This window comes from Enhydra lutris, unplaced genomic scaffold (assembly GCF_002288905.1).
Source record: "Enhydra lutris kenyoni isolate GAN:26980312 unplaced genomic scaffold, ASM228890v2 scaffoldscaffold14, whole genome shotgun sequence".
In the NCBI taxonomy this organism is placed as follows: domain Eukaryota; kingdom Metazoa; phylum Chordata; class Mammalia; order Carnivora; family Mustelidae; genus Enhydra; species Enhydra lutris.
In genome coordinates this window covers 32,225,760-32,242,041 of record NW_019154098.1, presented here as the reverse complement: position 1 = coordinate 32,242,041, position 16,282 = coordinate 32,225,760, and the positions used below count along the sequence as shown (strand labels likewise).

General features: G+C 39.0%; 1 protein-coding gene across 3 annotated transcripts in view; it reads left to right on the top strand.

The window, feature by feature from the left end:
* The window catches only part of LOC111146578 (oxidation resistance 1), a 350,514-nt gene that overhangs the window by 155,050 nt on the left and 179,182 nt on the right, over positions 1 to 16,282 (top strand). The window lies entirely within an intron of this gene.

Genomic DNA, 16,282 nt, shown 5'->3' with positions numbered 1-16,282 from the left:
TCCAGGACCCGGGTCACTTACCTGTTAGTACTCGAACTCCCACGTCTGACAAACTAGGGAATTTGATATCCTCCTGCTCACAGATTTCCTTGTGCCTCTGATTCTTAGACTTCAATATTTTTTTTAGACTTTAATATTTTTTTTATAAAGGTTTTTATTTTTTTGACAGAAAGAGAGAGATCACAAGTAGGCAGAGAGGCAGGCAGAGGTAGAGAGGAAGGGAGGCAGGCTCCCCACTGAGCAGAGAGCCCGATGCGGGGCTTGATCCCAGGACCCTGGGATCATGACCTGAGCTGAAGGCAGAGGCTTTAACCCACTGAGCCACCCAGGCGCCCCAGGACTTTAATATTTTTAACTGAAGTGCATTTTATTAGTGTTCTTTTCAAATGAAATTATTTTGAGCATTGATTTTTGGCACAACGCCTTTCTAAATACAACTCAAAATAACATTTATTTTTTAAAACATATTCAATTACTTGCATCATCTCCTTTCTGCCGTTTTTAGTATTCTTTCATTAAATTTTATTGTTCTAAAATGAGTCTAGTCTCTTTTTCCAAAATTTACAGGGTTCAGGTTGGACCTATGTGTTCCCTGTGTAAAATTCCAACAGTTCCTCATGATTTGTCTTTTCTTGCAGGCTCCCAAACTTCTTTATTTAGTACAGTTGTATTGCTGCCTTGAAATGAACAACCTTTGTAACAATTAAATCCCTTTACAGAAGAAGGAATCTCTTCTTAGTGGCTGTGTTCTTTGTTTGGGTTTCATGACCCCAGATAGTTCGGACAAACTCCACAACCATGAATAGCATAAAAGTAGGTGTTCTGAGTGCAGTGAGGCAGAGTTAAGTTGAATATATGAAAATGTAGGTGAAGCTCGAGCCTTCAAAGTGGGGAAGAGGGAGGAGAAAAGAACCCGCAGTTAGAAGCACAGGTGCATGTGGGGACCCGTGTGCATTTGCATTTCATTTAATCATCATAAAAACCTTGTCATAAAATACTGTAGTCTTCATATTACCCATGAGGTTCAGAGATTTCCCATGATTTGCCCAAGGTCACCCTGCTGGTAACAAGTAGGAAGATGATTTAAATCTCCATTTGACTCTAAAACCTAACTTCTTTCCATTAGATTTCACTTTCTTCAAGCCATGCCACCTGTTCTTTTGTGGCAACTTTGTTATTTATCAGATGATGTAATGGCCGCATATGCACTGTATCATCTGTAAAGTGACAACTGTGACTTACTGTTGCTATAATTGATAAAGCCGGGTAGGTCATTTAAGCTTCCCAAGGATCAATTATAAATAATTGATATGCACAATTATGCACTTCATTTTGCTCATGTAATTTTACTTCTCATGTGTGTATTTGAAGTAGCATTTTATAATTAATGCATTATTCCCACTGAAACACTAAACCTGCCCTTTCCATATTTTCTCAATGAAAGAGGAATACTGGCAATGTTTGAAAACTCATTTTATGATCTGGCTTGAGGCTTGTTGTATGTGTGTGTGTGTGTACAGATTTTTTAGTAAAAATTAAATAGAACTTCTATAATTTGCTTGTTTCATGCTCTAATAAAGTATGAATTGATAAAATTACAATAATATTTTGATAGGAACCAAAACTAAGTTCACTAAGCATGTTGTTAAAAAAATGGTAAGTTTATTTAAAATGTCATGTGGTGGGATTGGGTAGGACTTCTTTAAGAATGACTCATGTCAAACAAATCTTTCTTTGTAAATAGAAGACCTAAGGGTTAGGAAAATTCATGGAGAAAACATCTTGACTTAGGCCGAACCAGCTGACAAATTTCTTATGATGGTCAGTTAAAAAGAGGAAAATGAACACAAGATGATTATCCTAGCTTTGGATGACTAATGGCAAGGATGCAGCTTAGAGAGTGGTTTCTAGCCCTGGGCCACAAGACTTAAACTTGGGGCTGTGTCTCATTGGGATTTCATCTGTACATTTTGATGCAGACAGATAAGATGTAAATTGACACAATGCTGAGTGAAATCAAAATATGACAAGATAAGTTCACCTTAAAGAATTGACTCAAATTGAAAAATTAACATTTATAGAATTGATTCAAACTTTGTATAGTTGGTTCAGACTGAAAAGTTAATACGTGATGAGTTTGAGTATTAATTTTTCTCTTTGTTTGAAAAAGCCAGCTGTACACATACATATTTCAGAAAACCTGATTTAACGGTGTAGGGGTGGAAAAAATTTACCTTTCCCCCTTCAGGATCTTTGGCTGGTCTATTAATTGAAATAAGATTAACAGGAGAAAAACAAATTTAATTTTGTATGTGTGGGGCCCCATAAAAATGTGAGACTCCAGGGGTGCCTGGGTGGCTCAGTTGGGTAAGCACCTCACTTCAGCTCAGATCATGACCTCAGGGTCCTGGGATCTAGCCCAGCCTTGGGCTCCCTGCTCAGCAGGGAGTCCACTTCTCCCTTTCCATCTGCCCCTTTCCGTCTTGTGTGCTTTCTCTCTCTCTCTCTCTCTCTCTCTCTCTCTCAAGTAAATAAATCTCCGTGAGTTGGGCATCTTTTAAGCTCAGGTCAAGACCCTGGGATCAAGCCCTGTATCAGGCTCCATGAGGAGGGAGCCTGATTCTCCCTCTCCCTCTGCCTGCTGCTCCCCCTTGCTTATGCGTGTGCACTCACACGCACACCCTCTCTCTCTCTCAAATAAATAAGTAAAATATTAAAAAAAAAAAAGGAAAAGAAAATGTGAGGCTCCAAAAGGCAGCCAAGTAATTAAAGCTCATAGAAAATCCTGAGCTAAAGAGAGGTGTAGGGGTCAGGGGAAGCAGGCATGGAAAGGTGAGAGATAACAAAGGTTATCCTGTTATGCAGGTGAGTTTCTAGGGTGAACTGTATCTCTGGTAATAATTCTCTTCCTGGTATGTGCCCCCTTTCCCAAATAAATTTAAGGCTGTTGAGGGGGAGGTAAAGAGCTTTTCCTGAATCTGCTTGAGTTTATTTGCTTTTAGCTCAAAATAATCCTTATGCCAAACTGACATATTTTGGGGTGGTGAATTCTGCTTTTCTTCAACAGCAATTTGAGTAAAAAGATTCATAGATTATAGTTTTAGGAGTTGTGGGGGAGGAAAAATAATGTTCTCTCTATCTTACTAGATTTTTGGCTGAGATCCTCCCTGTAATAAAAGATAGATTAACAGGAGAAAAACATAAGTTTAAATACACGCATACCTCCTGTGTACATGGGAGAGACCCGGGAAAACTGAACAGTTCCCTAATATAACCCAAGCCACCACTTTAAATACCATCTTCAACCTAAGATAAAAAGGTGTTTGGGGTGGGGGAGGCCAGTTAGGGGAAACCACCAGGCGGAGCACAATAAACAAGGGTAAGGTTGTTACAGCAGATGTAAATTTGCTTCTCCATTGATAGGAGTTTCTAGAGATTTAGTCGTCCTTTCTCCTACGGAGAGGGAGACACCCTTACAAATAGAGATTGCCTTTATAAATGTGAATGTCTCTTACAAAAGCATAACTTCTCCATTTTTGAAGTTTTTCCTGTGTCTGCTGTTTCTTAAAAATAATCAGCCTAAAATAGCCCTTATGCCCAGTATTTTGGGGTGGCACATTCTCATCCTTCCCATCAGAATGAACTGTTCAGTAATGTGGCATAGCAAACAAAAAAGGGGATATAATTTTAAATGATAAGGATCTCAGGGATACACTGTTGCTCTTGTCTACCCTAAGGAAGAAAGATTAACTGTCATCTGCCTGGCTCCCAGAAGGTAGCTCTAAAACCAATGGGCAGATGTTCCAAGATCACTTTTTAGCCTTATATAAAGAAGGATCATATGAAAATAATAATCATAAAAGTAGGGGATTCTAAGACACCTCTGCCCTATATTTTATTTACTTGGTCCTTATAAAATAACACATTTATATTTTCTTTTTGCACAAAACCATGGTAATGTGTGTGCCATTCCATTTTACAGGATATGCCTTGCCACAGTTAATTTGTGTTCGCATTTTGATAGACTTCTGAAATGATTTCCTTTTTCTCCCTTAGTATTTCTACATTACTGCCCCAGTTGGGAGTGTCCCTTAGTAAGTGGCCCCATGGAAGAGGTTAAAAATCTTGGCCATGGGACACCTGGGTGGTTCAGTGGGTTAAGCCTCTGCCTTCAGCTCAGGTCAGGAACTCAGAGTTCTGGGATCGAGCCCCGCATAGGGCTCTCTGCTCAGCAGGGAGCTTGCTTCCTGCTCCCTCTCTCTGCCTACCTTTCTGCCTACTTGTGATCTCTCTCTCTGTGTGTCAAATAAATAATAAAATCTTAAAGTAAGTAAATAAATAAAAAGTAAAAATCTTGGCCATAAAGCCAGACATAGTCAGATTTAAATCCAGTCTTTACCAGTTACTATATGATAGGAGGAAAGTTGCTTAATTTTTCTGAACCTTGGTTTTTACATCTGCCAACAAAAGATTATCTTCTATATCACTATGCTGTCCCAAGGATTAAATGTAGATAATGTATTTTTTAAATTAGGATACCCTTGAAACATGATAAATGTTTAACAAACATCTATTAATAGTAGCTGATAAGAGAGTGATGATCCACAATTTTGAAACACTTAGAAACACTTTTCTACATAATAAGTGGTAAATAAATAAAAGTGGATAACTATCATGTTAACTTGAAACAAATTGGTGCTCCCGAGGTATCACACAAATCATTTATCCCCAACCCTGTTCTCTACTAACAAGCATAAACTCATGCTGTAGTCTCTCCTTAGTTTTCCTCGGGAAAGACAAGTTCATGTCACCGTTACTCTTTACATTATCCTTCTCAGGAAGTGCAGTGGTAAAGAAGAAAAGATTCACTCACTGTTGCCAGAGCACACAACATGATTCTCAAGGGATATCATAAAGCCAAGCTGTTCTTTGAAAATTACCCACAAATTATACAACCAAGACGGGACTTTTTTTCCCCAGAGAATCACTGATCCCCACTGTGAGAAGATTTTTGCTTTACCAGCACTTTGGAAAAACTAAGTTTAGCAGATTGGTGGTTGATGTCTTAGGAGCATGGAAGCAGTTCCCTGAGGTGTGATGAGCTAGCGAAATGGTTGATTTCAGTGAAAGTTGGAGAAGCAAGGCAAGGATTAAACACTCAGTAGTTGAGATACAGGGTAGCCCAAGAGAGATTCCAGGGAGTGAACACAGATCTCAAAGGTGGTAAAGAAGAAACACATCATACAAACCGGGGGTAGGATACCAACATTCTGTCTAGACCCAAGTTATTACTTGGTTTTGTTCTTAGCTCCTACACGTTTCATTCTATTTTATCTTGAGTATAACCTATAAGTTATATATTTGTTATCTCCATTTAGCAAATGAACAAATTAAGGCACAGACAGGTTAAGGAGCTTGCCTGAGATCTCATAGTTAATAATTACTAAACCAAAGATTTGTCTTCTGTACAAAAGCAGGGACCTTTTTGCTCTTTATCACCGCTTTCTGTGGATAAAGTGATCTACTCTTTTACAAACAGCAAAATTACTTCACCATTTTAATAGGTATGAAAGTGATCTTCCCAAGCCCTTCACAGATCATTGTTTAAATTTGGTTAAGACTGTTTAGCCACTAAGATTATAGTTGGAGATTACTATAAATATTACCCAACTTGAAATCTTAAAATGAGATAGTTTACAAGGAAGCAAACAAACAGCAGGCATTCTAAAACAAGTGTTTATTAGCCTCGTGATGACACCTGATTGGGAAAAATATATCCTCTTTCTCCCCCATAGGCTTTTGTTGGTCTTCATAAGGCAACTCTAAGAAATTTTGGAGGATGCTTCCTAAATATGAAACTCTTATTCAGAACTTGAAAAACACATAAGAAAGACTTATTTTTTCTCCCCAATCTATATTTCTGCCAAAGTTTAGTCAGAAAATTCACATACATATAATCAAAATTATTTAATCTTAGTGAATTTCCAGTGTGGGTTAGGCTTTTTTTCTTTTTTAATTTCCATTGCCTCCAATAAAACTGTGGTAGCATCACTGAATATAAATAAATTCAGGTTTTTTTTAATAAATTCAATTTAAATAAGTATTTCAAATATCTCATGCTGTTAGCTATAACCTGAAAGCAATATCATTGCAAGAAACTAAATTTCACATTGGCTTGAGGTTTAGGGTCATGAGAAAAAAAAATAATGAAACTATATGTAAATTAGTTCCTATATTTCAGAAGATTGTTTATTCTTTTTTTTAATTTTTTTTTATTTTTAAAGATTTTTATTTATTTATTTAACAGAGAGAGATCACAAGTAGGCAGCGAGGCAGGCAGAGAGAGAGGAAGGGGGAAGCAGGCTCCCCGCTGAGCAGAGAGCCTGATGTGGGACTCGATCCCAGGACCCTGAGATCATGACCTGAGCCGAAGGCAGCGGCTTAACCCACTGAGCCACCCAGGCGCCCTATTTATTTATTCTTAAGCAAAACCGTTACCTATCTCTGGTTTCTTCTGGGTTGTTTTTTTTTTTTTTTCATATATGGGTACAGTTTGTATCAATAGCAAACCCTCCTCCATCCCCCCACCCCCACCAAGAAAAGGGTTGAGGGTATGGTAAATTCCTTTTTGCCTATAACTGATTTCACATGTAGCTGGTCAGTCTGTTAGTTTTGGCTTAAGACTGCCAGTCTTTAGTCTCATTTCTAGGAGGTCCCATTTCAATAACTTTATTATGGTAAATGGGCTACACCTACAGAAATTTATGACTTCTTTCTGTACCATAAGTATAAAGAAGAGGTTTCCTACATGTCAGCACTTCTTGGTGACATCTTCTGTGGCTAGGTCCGAATACAGACATTGGAGGATTCTACAGAGTATCTGTAAGGAAAAGTAAGAGGAGGCTACAGAATGAACATGATAGTCGTCATTCACAGAATTTCATAAAAGTCTTATTGACAAGGTATCCTACTTTGAAATTAGTTCAATTTGATTAGCTTAAACTGTATATGGTTATTCCTTTGTTTTTATAACCACTTTTATTTTAAACATTCCCACCAGAGATATGGTCATGTTGTCTTTGTTTTTCCTGTTTTATGTTGCTGGATTTTCATTTTTGAGTACTTGAATGTGGGGATGAGAGGTTAGTTAATGATTCCATGAGAAAAGATATTGAGCAGTATACACACATCAAAAACAATGGAGAAGACCAAAAACAAAAACAAACTGTGAATTGTGTAATTCTTAGAGATTTCTTTAAAAATTTATGGAAAGCTTCTGCCATCCTTAAACATGAAAATTGGTTTCTTCAGACACAACTGGGTGAATTTTTCCCAGTGGATACACATTGGTGAGCGATATTCTATATAAGCTAAGGTTTGCTTAGGAAAACAGAAACCACAACACTCCAGGTGTTTGTCCAAGAAAGGACTTAATACAAGGAATTATATGCGTATAAAGCTATAAAAGAGGCTGAGCAGAAGTCTGAACTGTCGCTGGTTTAAAACAAAACAAAAGTACAAATGTGGCAGGAAGCTGGTGCTAATGCTCTTACCTATCTGTAGCACTGAAATAAATGATTTGTGGAAAGATTCAAGAAGCCTCTGAACACCTCACAGTGACATCCACCCATGAGCCTAGCTTGGCCACTAATGACAGCAAGTAACCTTCCTATCTTCTCCTTTCCAGATCTTTATTTCCATAAATGAGTTCCTCTCCTACTAGCAGGAGAATAGAAAATCTAGTTTTCAGTTTTCAGATCTAGTTTTCAGATAAATCTAGCCCCTTTGGATCTTTGTACATAAATGTCAGAGATGGGACAGCATTGACAGCCATGCGATATGAACACATGGGTCAACTCTCTAAGTCTTAGGTGGAATTATTTATTCCCCCCCAAAACTGGCTTGAGTAATATTGAATGACTTAGCACTTTAAATATTTATCCATTTTCATCCTGCCTCTTAACTGCAGAGAGGACAAGGTTTTTTCCTTTCATTTATAAGATGGTGTTCTGGTCAAAGCATATCATCCAAAGGGAGACATCATAGGGGCAATACCCAGGTGGTATGAAAGTTAACCTGTCAACCAATAGTATGTGAAACTTCCAGCTTTCCTAGGCCTTTTACAGGTATTTTTGTTAGCAAATTTGATCATTACATTAAAAGGCCAAGTAAGCAGGAACATATTTCAATATCGTGTTTATTTTGTTTTAGAAGGTAAAAGTTTAACCTTACACTATAGAAATGCTCTTTAAGCATTCATTATCTGATTCGTTATCAATTGATGAGCGCAGTTAAGCATGTACATATATTATCAGTGGAAGGAACCTCAGAGCAAAGCTCACTGCTTTTTTGACTGACCTAAAACTATGTACAAATATTCTGTGTCCCCAGTAAGTAATAATAATAGATAAAAAATTATAGTGCTGCAACTTATCATTGTAGGACGTTGTAGATTCTCTCTGAAAGTTTTTTTTTAAGATTTTTTATTTATTTATTTGATAGAGAGATCACAAGCAGGCAGAGAGGCAGGCAGAGAGGGGGAGGCAGGCTCCCTGCTGAGCAGAGAGCCTGATGCAGGGCTTGATCCCAGGACCCTGGGACCATGACCTGAGCCAAAGGCAGAGGCTTTAACCCACTGAGCCACCCAGGTGCCCCTCTCTCTGTAAGTTTTTATAGGAAAGATTGTATAGTTGTGCTGGGATGATTTGCAAAGTTTGAAACAAGGTTTCTCCAGACTGGCCCTAAATTATCTCCTATTATTTCATTATCTTTTGGTAACTATCCTGTTATGAGATAAAAACCTTCAGGGTGCCTAGTAATATATTGTGTAAATTTACCATCTAGATTTTGATTAGTTTATTAGTGTTTATCACTGAGAGAGTGATTATAGAAAAAAGTCAGTATTGCCCATCTTTTATCACTGCTATTTAACAGTTCTGGAAGTTATAGATTGGGCTTTCTCTGCCTCAGTGCTAATGCCATTTGGAGCCAAATAATTCTTTGCTGTGGGAGGTTGTCCTGTGCATTGTAGGATTTTCAGCGGCACCCCTGCTCTCTATCCATTAGATGCCAATAGCACCAACACCAGTTGTGGAAACCAAAAATGTCCCCAGACATTGCCAGATGTCCCCTGAGGACAGAGTCACCTCTGGTTCTTCCAAAAAAAAAAATCATTTTTCTGGACAATGCAATATAATACCAAATAGAAATTCGGAAAAAAGGCAACCAAAGGAGAGAGAAAATTATCATTTTAGATAATGTAGTTGTTTATCTGGTAAAACCAAGACATTCAGCTGAAAAGTCATTTGAATGAAAGACTACACTGAAGTAGTCAGAACTATAGAATCGTAAATATATACAATATATACATACAATATATATATACAATTGATAACCATAAATAACAAGTTAGAAAATGGGACTTAGGAGTCCCTTTTATAATGAGTAACAAAAACAAAACAAGCTAGGAAGAAAGCAAGCAGGGAATGCATGGGCATTATAAAAAGAAAGAAATGAAATCATTTTGCTCTTCCAGATACTAAAGCATATCATAAACCTGTAGTAATCAAAGCCAGTGCTACATCAATGCCATAGCCAGCCAGTAGACCAGTAGAACAGAACAAATGGCCTCAAAACTGATTTTAATTAACATAAAAAATTAGTTTTGAAAAGTAGCATCATAAATCAGAAGGAAGGAAAGCTTATTTAATGATGCCGGTACATTGATTAACCACTTGGAAGAAAAATGCTGCATACTTCCCACTTTACATTTAAACAAAGTAACTGTTGACTCTTCTGTGCCATTTTGTGGGTTCTCACTCTACCCAAGGGCCTGTTCTCTCTTTCACCAGACTACTTGACTCTCACCATTGACCTTTACCTGGGCCACTTCCTCCTCTGACGTCTACAGTCTCTGTTAGATTTCCCTCTTAGCATGCCAGCATATGCTAGCTTGTACCATGGATTTCCATTTACTTCACTCTGTTCTCTGCTGAACAGTGAACTCTTTGAGGCGACTTCTATCACTACATTCCCAGGCTCCAGCATGGCAGACTTGTTATTGTAAAGTATATTTATAAAGGAATCATTCATTTTTTAACATTTTGATAAAATGCACATAACAGAAACTTTACCATTTTAACCATTTTTTTAAGTGTACCTCTCAATGGCATTAGGTACCTTTCTATGGTTATGCAACCATCACTTCCATCCATCTCCAAAATGTTTTTCATCTTGCAAAACTGAAACTTTGCATCAGTTAAACAGTAACTCCCCGTTCGCTCTTCCCCCAGCCCCTAGAAACCACCATTCTTTCTGTCTCCGAATTTGATGATTCTAGGTACCTCATGTAGGTACAGTAATACAGTAAGTGTCCTTTTGTGACTGGTTTATTTCATATGGCATAGTATCTGTAAGGTTTATCCATGTTGTAGTGAGAAGGCTGACTGAAATTCTATTTTGTGTGTATACTCCCTTGCTCTTATCCATTTCCTCCATCAGTGGACACTTGGGCTGCTTCCACCTTTTGTTTATTGTGAATAATGCTGCTATAAACCCATGTGCAAATATCGGTGTGTGTCCCTGCTTTCATTTTTTGTTTTGAGTGTATACCCAGATGCGGACTTGGCAGATAATATGAGGATTCTATCTTTAATCATTTGAGGAATCACCATAACTTTTTTTAAATAGAGGCTATACGATTTTATATTCCCATTAATAATGCACGAGTTCTAATTACTTTATATTCTCTGCCAACACTTGTTTTTATCTGTTCACTTCTTAAACATTTTAATTCCAATATAGCTAACATACAGCGTTATATTAGTTTCAGCTGTATAATATATCCGACTATGACTCGACAATTCTTTACATTACTCAGTGCTCATTATGATAAGTGTACCCTTAATCCCCACCGCCCAATTCACCCATTCCCTCACCCACCTCCGCTCTGGGAACCAACAGTTTGTTCTCTGTGGTTAAGAGTGTGTTTTTTAGTTTCTCTCCTTTTTTTCTTTGTTCATTTGTTTCCTGAATTCCACGTATGAGTGAGAGCAAATGGTATGCCTTTCCCTGAGTGACTTATTTCACTTAGCATTATACCCTCTAGATCCATCCATGTTGTTGCAAATGTCTGTTTTTTTTTTTTTAATAATAATCAGCCTAATGGTTACGAAGTGGTATGAATCATTCATTTTTATATCTTAGCAGTTAACTAACTTGACTCACTCATTTGCCATAAGCAGACCCAGAGTCAGAGAATTCATGGGACCTTTTCCAGGGTAAGAGGCTGCTGAATATGTTTCTTGACTCCTGGTCCAGTGCTCCTTCCAGCAAGGCGTACTGCTCCTCCGGGCACACAAGTAAATGCAAAGAGGGACAGACTAGAAACTTTCCACTTTCATGTCACTGTTGCCTGCCTTTTGCTTTGTGGTTGTACACGGTCTAATCTTTCACTATTAAAACAAAAAGAGAGGGCGCCTGGGTGGCTCAGTGGGTTAAGCCGCTGCCTTCGGCTCAGGTCATGATCTCAGGGTCCTGGGATCGAGTCCCGCATCGGGCTCTCTGCTCAGCAAGAAGCCTGCTTCCTCCTCTCTCTCTCTCTCTGCCTGCCTCTCTGTCTACTTGTGATCTCTCTCTCTGTCAAATAAATAAATAAAATCTTTAAAAAAAAAAAAAATAAAAAAATAAAACAAAAAGAGAGCGAGAGCGAGAGAGAGAGTGAGAGAGACAGAGAACAGGAAAATACGAGATGACACAGGAAACAGTTATAAACATGTGCCTAAAGGGGACAGTACTGTATTGTGCACTTAACATTTTGCTGAGAGGGTAGATGTCATGTGAAATGTTCTTAATCACAATAAAAAAAATGTTATATAAAAAGCTGAATGAGAAACATGAACAAATATTATTTCCTCTATGAACAAGTAGAGAAGGGTGAATTAAAAGTAATTCACACTGTTTTGACAATGAATGGTTAAGAGCTGAAGGAGTTTTCATTTGTTAGCAGACTGTATGTGCAGGACCTCAATGAAGTCGTTTGTAGGAAATTGCTATGTGTAAGAGAGCTGGCTCTGTTAGTGGGATGTGTATTGCCTATTGCTTTGCCATTTTCTATTAGTATGAAGAGATTTGGATTTGATTTTTAGAGTTCTCAAAATATTTGGGGATTCAAAGGTAATGCAGTCTGTGAATATGATAAAATGTGCCATTTTCTGGCAGCCTAAAACCAGCCACAGGAGAAGCAGTACTTGTCTAAACATCCAATCACAGAATTCTTTCCCTTTACTGGAATTGATCCAAACACAAAAATAACCCCTGCCACTTTCATGAATATATTAAAGCAGCATAAAGTAGCTATCCTAGTGCCAGTGAAGACTACACCTGCCACAAAGGCATGTTCACTAGGAAAAAACAGCAGCAAGGATATAAATCTGAGCCTTGGGTTTCCCTCCTCCCAGCAGTTGGAACAGCCTACATAAGAACACAGCTCCTCCAAGCAGAGGTGGTGATGAATCCCAAATCTGACGGCAGAACTCCCAGAGCATCGTGGGTTTTCCCATCATAAAACCTGTTAAGCCTTTTGGAAGTAACTTTCATGCCTCTCTAGACCATAATCTCCAGGAAGGCAGGAGTCACGGCTGATGGGTTCATCTGTGTCTCCCACACTCTGTTCAGGGCCAGGCACATAGGAAGGAGACATTCTGGGACCATGTGCTGACCTTGTGAGTGAGTGAACATTGAATGTTAGCCAATACGTCTGAGCATGACTGGGAAAGTTCTATTTTTTTTTTTTTTTTAATTTTGGAGTTTTATTTCTGGTCATAACACCAAAGTTTCTTTTTCACTAATGTCCCATCACATCTCTTACTTTTTATTTTTTATTTGTTTTTATGTTTTAAATTTCTGTTTTTGAAACGATATCATTTAGATAAAAAACTAAAGTTATATGTGATAATAGGCAACTATCATTATCCACTTGGCGATCTTCCTGAGTCCCTATTACAAAAGTCAGTTCTCACTGCTGCAGCTCCTGCCTTTGGAAGAAACGCAGTGTAGCAGAGGTCATCCTGAATAAAAATAACAGGTATTTCTGAATTCTTACTCTTTGCTTGGCATCCCACTAATAAGCTTTTCCTAGACTTCTAGCTTAATCTTTACAACAGTGCTGTGGGGTAGATGTTGTCATCATTCCTGTATTACATCTGAGAAAGCTGTGGCTTAACTTGCTTGCAGATCTACCTAAAGTGACAGTGCTCCTGAGGAGTGGGACTTGGAAGCGGAGGCTGCTGGTCCTGGGCTTTCCTGGTAATGCGATGGTCTCCAACTGCTCTCCTCTCTAAGCAGGGGATGCCAGGGCAGCAATGTCATAGTCCCAGCTCCTGAAACATCACTCCATGTACAACTAGACCAAGAGCAAGAGCCGAAACCAGTATCTATCCTCACAATAGCATTCTGTGTGGCTCATTAGTTAGACTTCAGAAGTCTCACCTCTCTGATTTCCCTCATCTGTCGAGGACACTAGAAAAGTCTGAAGTAAGCAAGAGTGACGAGCAGTGAGCAAGCAGTGGTCCCAGCATTTCAGCATCCAACGATTTCTTTATCCTAGAATGGGTCTCCTCTTTAACCCTCAGCTAATTAATGCCTGTTAATGCTCTCAGACTTAATTCACATGCTACCTCTCCTGGGAAACCTTTTCCCGGTCCCCAAATGAATCTTTCCATTCTCTGTGCTCCCATTCTGTTATACCTTGGTTTATTTGGGCAAATAATTGGAGTACTAGAATTCAGATAGTTTACCATCAAGAGCAGTCTTAAAATAAGTATGTAAATTATCTGGAAAATTCACTCATTCTGGAGCACTGTGTTTATTTTGGGAAATAACCAATTAAACATAATATCCAACCAACAGGCCGCTATATAGGTGGGGTGCAATAATTGTAATTAGAAAATATTTATTGTTGAAATGAGCGAAATTTAGTTGAAACAACAATTAGCAAAAGAAATGAACCACAGGAAAAAAAAATACTCTAAAGTCCTATTCAGACACTTGGGTAAAGGACAAAAATATAAAAAAACTTTTAATTAGTTTTTTGTTTTAGCCTATTTGTTGCTTACGCAGGCTAAAATGGTAAGCTGCTCGAATTCTGATCTTCATTTGTGGTAACAGTTCCATTTAGAATGCTGAGTCTAATCACATCGAAGTTCGGTATCTTCCAGTGGGAGGGACTTGGTGTTCCTTTGTTTTTCTTTTAAAATTTTATTTATTTATTTGACCGAGAGAGAGGGAGGGCACAAGCAGAGGGATTGGGAGAGGGAAAAGCAGGCTTCCCAGTGAGCAGGGAGCCCGATGCAGGACTTAATCTCAGGGTCCTCAAATCATGACCCGAGCCAAAGGCAGAGTCATAACGGACTGAGCCACCCACGCACCCCCCTGCCTTCTAGCTAATTTTTTAAAAGTAGATTTGATATAAAAAGAAGGGCTCCATAAGTAATTCTTTGTACCAGCAGAGTCAGTCATACCAAGGGACTAGGTGTGTTCAGAGAATAGGGAGGATTTATGTGTTGTTTGAGATGCTCTGACTTCAGCTCTAGTGGGAGGCTTGGCCACCACGCTGCGTCTGCCTGGAGGGGAAGTGCTTGGCTGAACTTCCTGTTGTCGGAATTGCAGCAGCTGAGCTGGGAACCTGGCGGGTGCTTTCTCTATGACTGTTCTAAATAGTCCCATTTCTCTTTATCAAGCAAATCGGTTTTGCCCATGTCCCCCTCTCCACTCTGTGAATATCTTGTGTGGACAACCAGCTATGTTTCTATTCATAGGCAGTGTCAGTATGTGGACTTCAGGCCTAAACTTATTGCTACATTTCAAAATCAAAGTTGAGGGGCACCTGGGTGGCTCAGTGAGTTAAAGCCTCTGCCTTCAGCTCAGGTCATGATCCCAGAGTTCTGGGATCGAGCCCAGCGTCGCGCTCTCTGCTCAGCAGGGAGCCTGCTTCCCTTCCTCTCTCTCTGCCTGCCTTTCTGCCTAATTGTGATCTCTGTCAAATGAAAAAATAAAATCTTTTAAAAATAAATAAATAAATAAATAAAAATTAAAAAAAAAAAGTTGAGGGGCACCTTGGGTGGCTCAGTCGTCAAGCATTAAGCATCTGCCTTCAGCTCAGGTCATGATCCCAAGTCCTGGGATCGAGCCCCGCATCGGGCTCCCTGCTCTATGGGAAGCCTGCTTCTCCCTCTCCCACTCCCCGTGCTTGTGTTCCCTCTCTCACTGTGTCTCTCTGTCAAATAAATAAATAAAATCTTTAAAAAATAAAAACTAAAATGAATAAATAAATAAATAAATAAAAACCAAAGTTGAATTTGGTATAGTCAGGCTTCCTAGAAATCCATAGGGACCTCGGAGACAGTAAATAGTAAGCCTTCCCGATAGATAGCATTTTGTAAGTTTAGCTGGTCATTGGCTGGATATATTTGTGAAAAACCACAAAGTAAAACTGCATCATGATTCTGATATAGTTTTGGAATATAGGTGACGTTTGGTGGGGTGGGGTCCAGAGCGGACAGCCAAGAAAGAACTCTTGAGACGTTTTTGGTGCAAAGTGGTGGTTTTATTAAAGCCCCGGGACAGGACCTGCGGATAGAAAGAGCTACTTCTCCAGGCTTGTGAGAGGGTGGCCCATTACGTGCTTGGGAGTTGGGGTAAGGAAAAAGGGAGATTTTCAAAAGAATTTTTGTATGGTAAAAAGGACTAGCCATTGTCAAGTTAAGGTCGTTTTTCCCTCTGGTAACAATGTTAACAGACAGTCGGGAGTTTCCTTCTGGAAGTTAGGTTATTGATAAGAATGCCTTTTTTTTTTTTTCTTGTAAATCACTAGGATATTTGTAAACGGAGGGAGACTCCTGTCTTGCTGGACTGTAATCTCTATAAATTAACTATTTGTTTTTCCCTTCCCTTAGCTTTAGGGCAGTGGTGAGTGCCTGAGGAATGTTGCACAGATCCCACTGGGGGTGGGATGGGAGGTGGGGTGGCGGGGTGTCAGCTTGTGCTCTGTCCTCAGCTGGCCTTCTGCTCCCTCGTGTGTTCCATGCATTCTCTGTGTCTTGAGAGATGATTCAGTGACTCTTGCATTTTCAGAAGATAAAAGAAATACAGCTTTTCTGGTGGGTAGAGGTGGCCAGAGCCTGTATTCATCCTGAGGTTTTCAGATATGACATTCATTTAAATCGCATTAAGTTCATTAGTATAAATATTTCATATCTCTTGACAGTAGTGACATTGTTAGGTT